The sequence below is a fragment of the Parambassis ranga genome, unplaced genomic scaffold, assembly GCF_900634625.1.
Source record: "Parambassis ranga unplaced genomic scaffold, fParRan2.1 scaffold_24_arrow_ctg1, whole genome shotgun sequence".
NCBI lineage: Eukaryota > Metazoa > Chordata > Actinopteri > Ambassidae > Parambassis > Parambassis ranga.
In genome coordinates this window covers 658,128-665,436 of record NW_021144797.1, presented here as the reverse complement: position 1 = coordinate 665,436, position 7,309 = coordinate 658,128, and the positions used below count along the sequence as shown (strand labels likewise).

Sequence of the window (7,309 nt, the reverse complement as noted above, 5' to 3'; positions counted from 1 at the left end):
GGACTTCCTCCTCCTCCTCCTCAGGTTCAGACAATATGAAGAAGTCCTCTATAAAAACACATACATTCATTAAGTATGTATTCTTTATGTGTATAGGACCACTGTCCTCTGTGGACTAGCAGATGTGAGCATGTGAGGAACTGGAACCACTTCTTCATCTGAACCATGGAGATGCCAATTTATAACACCTGAAACCACCTCCACTGTCTGCACATACAGGAAGCTCACCCTTAAAGAAGCATTCAGCGAATTTCTTATATGTTTGAAGGTAGCCAATCAATGCTCTCTGTTTCAGTTAACCTGTCTGCACAGAATTAGTCCCTTAAATCACACGTAGAGCCCGGATAGCTCAGTCGGTAGAGCATCAGACTTTTAATCTGAGGGTCCAGGGTTCAAGTCCCTGTTCGGGCGGCAAGCTTTGTACTCTTGTTACACCACATTCAGATGTTACCCCTTTAAACCCTAAAAGAAAAAAAAAATCGCCTAAAAAGACAATAATAATGTGCATTATGCATGTTCTTGGTGTCTAGGAACATCCAGGGAGCATACATTCGGAGAATACATTTCCAGTGTTTAAAATATTGTGTCTATTAGTATGCCTGAGTGAATTACAATAAACTGAATGAGAAATGTAACATTTCTATCCTCGCCTGAGTTTTTTCCTGTTTGACAGAAGAAAACAGTATGCTAACAATGATTCTATGTACACAGATGCCATTGATCACATTCAGCTATTCCTTGGCTACAAATGTACCAAATTTGAGCAAAGTCTTCACAAAGGTTTTAGTAAGGACACCAGGCGGACACTCAGTTTGGCACAATTTGGCACCACATTGCCAAATAGGTTACTTATCATTTCCAATGGGAACTGGCTAAAAAAAACAACTTATATCCATTTCACTAGTCTATTGCCATCTACTGGAGCTTTTGGGTATGAATTTTACCTTGTACTTCATCAACTTCTACCATTATGCACAGTGTAAAATCAAAAACATCAAAATGTATAATTTTGTCTCCAAATAGAGTAGTTTTTATTATCATAACTAATAACTAATGTAAAATAATGAAAGTCCAACCAAATATAAAGTAAGAAAAATACAATAACAACAAGGAGAGGTGATGCCTCAGCGTTGAGCCCAGATGGGCCTGGGACCTCGCTTTCCTCTTCTCTTCCCTCTTGTTGGCTATGAAAATAATAAAACTTATTTTTATCTGTAATTGCATACATATTGAAATATACACATTATGTAAAAAATATGTAAAGACAGTATTGAATAGGATTGAATCATCCTTCTTCATCTCTGTTCAGCTCTTCCCTTAGGGGTTGCCACAGTGAATCATCACCACTATCCTCTGCATCCTCCTCTCTCACCCCAACTACCACCCTGCTGTATACTATACTGTGTATATGTATATACACTCAACAAAAATATAAACGCAACACTTTTGTTTTTGCTCCCATGTTTCATGAGATGGACTTGAAGATCTAAACTTCATTCCAGATACACAATATTACCATTCCTCTCAAACATTGTTCACAAATCTGTCTAAATGTGTGATAGTGAGCACTTCTGCTTTGCTGAGATAATCCATCCCACCTCACAGGTGTGCCACATCAAGATGCTGATCTGACATCATGATTAGTGCACAGGTGTACCTCAAACTGCCCACAATAAAAGGCCACCCTGAAATGTGCAGTTTTGTCTCACAGCAAAATGCCACAGATGCCACAAGCATTGAGGGAGCGTGCAATTGGCATGCTGACAGCAGGAATGTCAACCAGATCTGTTGCTCGTGCATTGAATGTTCATTTCTCCACCATAAGCCGTCTCCAAAGGCGTTTCAGAGAATATGGCAGTACATCCAACCGGCCTCACAACCGCAGACCACGAGTAACCACACCAGCCCAGGACCTCCACATCCAGCAGGTTCACCTCCGAGATCGTCTGAGACCAGCCACTCAGACAGCTGCTGAAACAATTGGTTTGCATAACCAAACAATTTCTGCACAAACTGTCAGAAACCGTCTCAGGGAAGCTCAACTGCATGCTCGTCGTCCTCATCGGGGTCTTAACCTGACTCCAGATCGTCGCCGTAACAGACTTGAGTGGGCAAATGCTCACATTCGATGGCGTCTAGCACGTTGGAGAGGTGTTCTCTTCACGGATGAATCTCGGTTTACATTGTTCAGGGCAGATGGCAGACAGCGTGTGTGGCGTCGTGTGGGTGAGCGCTTTGCTGATGTCAATGTTGTGGATCGAGTGGCCCATGGTGGTGGTGGGGTCATGGTATGGGCAGGCATCTGTTATGGACGAAGAACACAGGTGCATTTTATTGATGGCATTTTGAATGCACAGAGATACCGTGATGAGATCCTGAGGCCCATTGTTGTGCCATACATCCATGAACATCACCTCATGTTTCAGCAAGATAATGCACGGCCCCATGTTGCAAGGATCTGTACACAATTCTTGGAAGCTGAAAATGTCCCAGTTCTTGCATGGCCAGCATACTCACCGGACATGTCACCCATTGAACATGTTTGGGATGTGCTTGACCGGCGTATACGACAGCGTGCACCAGTTCCCACTAATATCCAGCAACTTCGCACAGCCATTGAAGAGGAGTGGACCAACATTCCACAGGCCACAATAGACAATCTGATAAACTCTATGCGAAGAAGATGTGTTGCACTGCATGAGGCAAATGGTGGTCACACCAGATACTGACTGGTTCTGAGTCCCCAGACCGCCAATAAAGCAGAAACAAAATGCACATTTCAGGGTGGCCTTTTATTGTGGGCAGTTTAAGGTACACCTGTGCACTAATCATGATGTCAGATCAGCATCTTGATGTGGCACACCTGTGAGGTGGGATGGATTATCTCAGCAAAGCAGAAGTGCTCACTATCACACATTTAGACAGATTTGTGAACAATGTTTGAGAGGAATGGTAATATTGTGTATCTGGAATGAAGTTTAGATCTTCAAGTCCATCTCATGAAACATGGGAACAAAAACAAAAGTGTTGCGTTTATAGTTTGCCCTGTTCTAAACTGTTAATTCCCCAGCAGGGTTCCTGCTTGATTTTTCTTTTCACAATTTTTGTAGTTTTATTTTCTTGGTTACTGGATACAGACCAATAAACAGATGCAACTGGGTCATCCATCCATCCATCCATCTTCCACCGCTTATCCGGGGCCGGGTCGCGGGGGCAGCAGTCTAAGCAGGGACACCCAGACTTCCCTCTCACCAGACACTTCCTCCAGCTCCTCTGGGGGAATCCCGAGGCGTTCCCAGGCCAGCCGAGAGACATAGTCTCTCCACCGCGTCCTGGGTCTTCCTCGGGGCCTCCTCCCAGTGGGACATGCCCGGAACACCTCCCCAGGGAGGCGTCCAGGAGGCATCCGAACCAGATGCCCGAGCCACCTCAGCTGGCTCCTCTGGATGTGGAGGAGCAGCGGCTCTACTCCGAGCTCCTCTCGGGTGACTGAGCTTCTCACCCTATCTCTAAGGGAGCGCCCAGCCACCCTTCGAAGGAAACTCATTTCAGCCGCCTGTATTCGCGATCTCATTCTTTCGGTCACTACCCAAAGCTCATGACCATAGGTGAGGGTAGGAACGTAGATTGACCGGTAAATCGAGAGCTTCGCCTTACGGCTCAGCTCCTTCTTCACCACAACAGACCGGTACAGCGACCGCATTACTGCGGAAGCTGCACCGATCCGTCTGTCAATCTCCTGCTCCATTTTTCCCTCACTCGTGAACGAGACCCCGAGATACACAAACTCCTCCACTTGGGGCAGGAGCTCTCCTCCCACCCAGAGAGGACAAACTACCTTTTTCCGGTCGAGAACCATGGCCTCAGACTTGGAGGTGCTGATTCTCATCCCAGCCGCTTCACACTCGGTTGCAAACCGTCCCAGTGCACACTGGAGGTCCCGGCTCGATGAAGCCAACAGGACAACATCAACCTGCAAAAAGCAGAGATGAAATCCTATGGTTCCCGAACCAGATCCCCTCCGGGCCCTCGCTGCGCCTAGAAATTCTGTCCATACAAATTATGAACAGAACCGGTGACAAAGGGCAGCCCTGCCGGAGTCCAACATGCACTGGGAACAGGTCTGACTTACTGCCGGCAATGCGAACCAAACTCCTGCTCCGGTCATACAGGGACCTAACAGCCCTCAGCAGAGGGCCACGGACCCCATACTCCCAGAGCACCCCCCACAAGATGCCGCGAGGGACACGGTCGAACGCCTTCTCCAAGTCCACAAAACACATGTGGACTGGTTGGGCGAACTCCCATGAACCCTCCAGCACCCTGCGGAGGGTATAGAGCTGGTCCAGCGTTCCGCGGCCAGGACGAAAACCACATTGCTCCTCCTTAATCCGAGGTTCGACTATGGGTCTAATTCTCCTCTCCAGTACCCTGGCGTAGACTTTCCCAGGGAGGCTGAGGAGTGTGATTCCCCCTGTAGTTGGAGCACACCCTCCGGTCCCCCTTTTTAAAAAGAGGGACCACCACCTCGGTCTGCCAGTCCAGCGGCACTGCCCCCGATTGCCACGCGATGTTGCAGAGGCGTGTCAACCAAGACAGCCCCACTACATCCAGAGACTTGAGGTACCCAGGGCGAATCTCATCCACCCCCGGTGCCTTGCCGCCGGGGAGCTTTTTGACTACCTCGGCAACTTCAGCACAGGTGATGAACGAGTCCACCACTGAGTCATCAGCCTCCGCTTCCATAATAGTAGGCGTGTTGGTGGGATTGAGGAGACCCTCAAAGTACTCTTTCCACCGTCCAACCACCCCCTCAGTCGAGGTCAACAGCTCCCCACCCCCACTGAATACAGTGTTGGCAGAGTACTGCTTCCCCCTCCTGAGGCGCCGGACGGTTTGCCAGAATCTCTTTGAGGCTGACCTCCTCCATGGCCTCCCCGAACTCCCAGGCCCGAGTTTTTGCCTCTACAACTGCCCTCGCTGCAGCACGCTTGGCCTGCCGATACCTATCAGCTGCTTCAGGAGTCCCACAAGCCAACCAGGCCCGATAGGACTCCTTCTTCAGCTTGACGGCATCCCTGACCTCCGGTGTCCACCACCGGGTCCGGGGATTGCCACCACGACAGGCACCAGAGGCCTTGCGGCCGCAGCTTCAGACGGCTGCATCGACAATGGAGGTGGAAAACATGGTCCACTCTGACTCAATGTCTCCAGCCTCCCTCGGAATCTGGGTGAAGCTCTCCCGGAGGTGGGAGTTGAAAATCTCCTTAGCGGCGGGTTCGGCCAAACGCTCCCAACAGACCCGCACAGTACGTTTGGGCCTGCCGGGCCTGTCCAGCCTCTTCCCCCGCCAACGGATCCAACTCACCACCAGGTAGTGATCAGTTGACAGCTCAGCCCCTCTCTTCACCCGAGTGTCCAAAACACAAGGTCGAAGGTCAGCTGACACGATTACAAAATCGATCATTGACCTCCGGCCTAGGGTGTCCTGGTGCCAGGTGCACCGATGGACAACCTTGTGCTCGAACATGGTGTTCGTTATGGACAAACCATGCCCAGCACAGAAGTCCAATAACAAAACACCACTCGGGTTCAGATCGGGGAGGCCGTTCCTCCCAATCACGCCTCTCCAGGTGTTACTGTCACTGCCCACGTGGGCGTTGAAGTCTCCCAGCAAGATGACAGAGTCCCCGGTTGGGGTGCCATCCAGCACCCCTCCCAGAGACTGTAAGAAGGTCAAGTACTCTACACTGCTGTTCGGTGCATACGCCGAAACCACAGTGAGAGACCTCTCCCCAACCCGAAGGCGCAGGGAGGCGACCCTCTCACATACTGGGGAAAACTCCAACACATGGCAGCTAATCTGTGGGGCTATAAGCAAGCCCACCCCTCCCAGCCCGCCGCCTCTCACCATGGGCAACTCCAGAATAGAAGAGAGTCCAACCCCTCTCAAGGAGTTGGGTTCCAGAACCCGAGCTGTGCGTGGAGGCGAGCCCGACTATATCTAGTCGGTACCGCTCAGCCTCCCGCACAAGCTCAGGCTCCTTCCCCCCCAGCGAGGTGACATTCCATGTCCCCAGAGCCAGTTTCTGTGTCCAGTGATCAGGTCGCCGAGGCCCCCACCTTCGACTGCCACCCAATCCACTCTGCACCGGCCCCTTACGGTTCCTCCCACCGGTGGTGGGCCCATGGGAGGTCGGCCCCAAGTCGCTCCTTCGGGCTAAGCCCGGCCGGGCCCCGTGGGGAAAGGCCCGGCCACCAGGCGCTCGCATTCGAGCCCCAACCCCGGGCCTGGCTCCAGGGTGGGGTCCCGGCTGCGCCATACCGGGCGACGTCACGGTCCTTGTTTTCCTTTTCATCATAAGGGGTATTTGGACCACTCTTAGTCTGGTCTAGTCATTAAAATGCTATTGTTTGTGAGTTTTACCCAGACCCACCCACTTGAGGTCTGTAACCACATATAAACCATGTTTCCCCACCAAACTGAAGCTGCTTGGATGAGCAACGAAACGTCTTCAAGAAAACTCTACAAGTCCAGACGCCTTGCTCTATTCTATTCTATTCTATTCTATTCTATTCTATTCTATTCTATTCTATTCTAGTATGATCAAGATGTAAAGTGGCCATACTACCACAAAGTCTTAAGCTGCATTCCAGGATGAGGAAAATCTGGTCTGATTTTTTTCAGGTCTTTATGAACACACAAATCCAATCCACAATCCTGACTTTCAAATCAAGCACAGATGACCCGTGTTCGAGTCGACTGTGAACGCTCGGCTGTGCTCGGGCATCTTGTTCTCATCTCACCCAAACGCTGAAATCCTTAGGTCGCTGGTTCAAATCTGGCTCGAAGGAGTGACTTTTAACCCTCAAGAGTTTCATCATAATGTCACATCATTTTTTTCACAGATTTTTTGGCTAAAGGGCCGATGTGACATATATGTCACAATGATTTTTATCTGATTTTATTTTTTTAAGTGCATTTGTTCAATACATGTGTTTACAACACGTTTATGTAATAAAGGATGTGTTATGTAGTCATTAGAATCCTTGACTGGTCGAATTTTACCTTTAGTAAGTAGATAGAGCCTTTTTAAAATTTGCTAGCTCTGCGTCTGTAAACACAAAATCACATACAAACAAACTATGGGATTAGAATCCTGCCATAATCTCAACCCGAAAAAAAGGTTTTGAAACCTTAAATAATTTTTTGAGAAGATTCTAGGTTCGACTCCTGGCTAGCTCAACAAGTTTTCATTTAGGTTGTAATCTACAAGTCTGCAGTTCCATATAAGGAGAAATGTACTGG

At 49.3% G+C, this 7,309-nt stretch overlaps 1 non-coding gene across 1 annotated transcript; it reads left to right on the top strand.

The window, feature by feature from the left end:
• The first annotated feature begins 338 nt into the window (after positions 1-338).
• trnak-uuu (transfer RNA lysine (anticodon UUU)) lies at positions 339-411 on the top strand. The gene has a single exon. It is a non-coding gene; the product is annotated as a tRNA-Lys (tRNA).
• Positions 412-7,309: the final 6,898 nt, after the last annotated feature.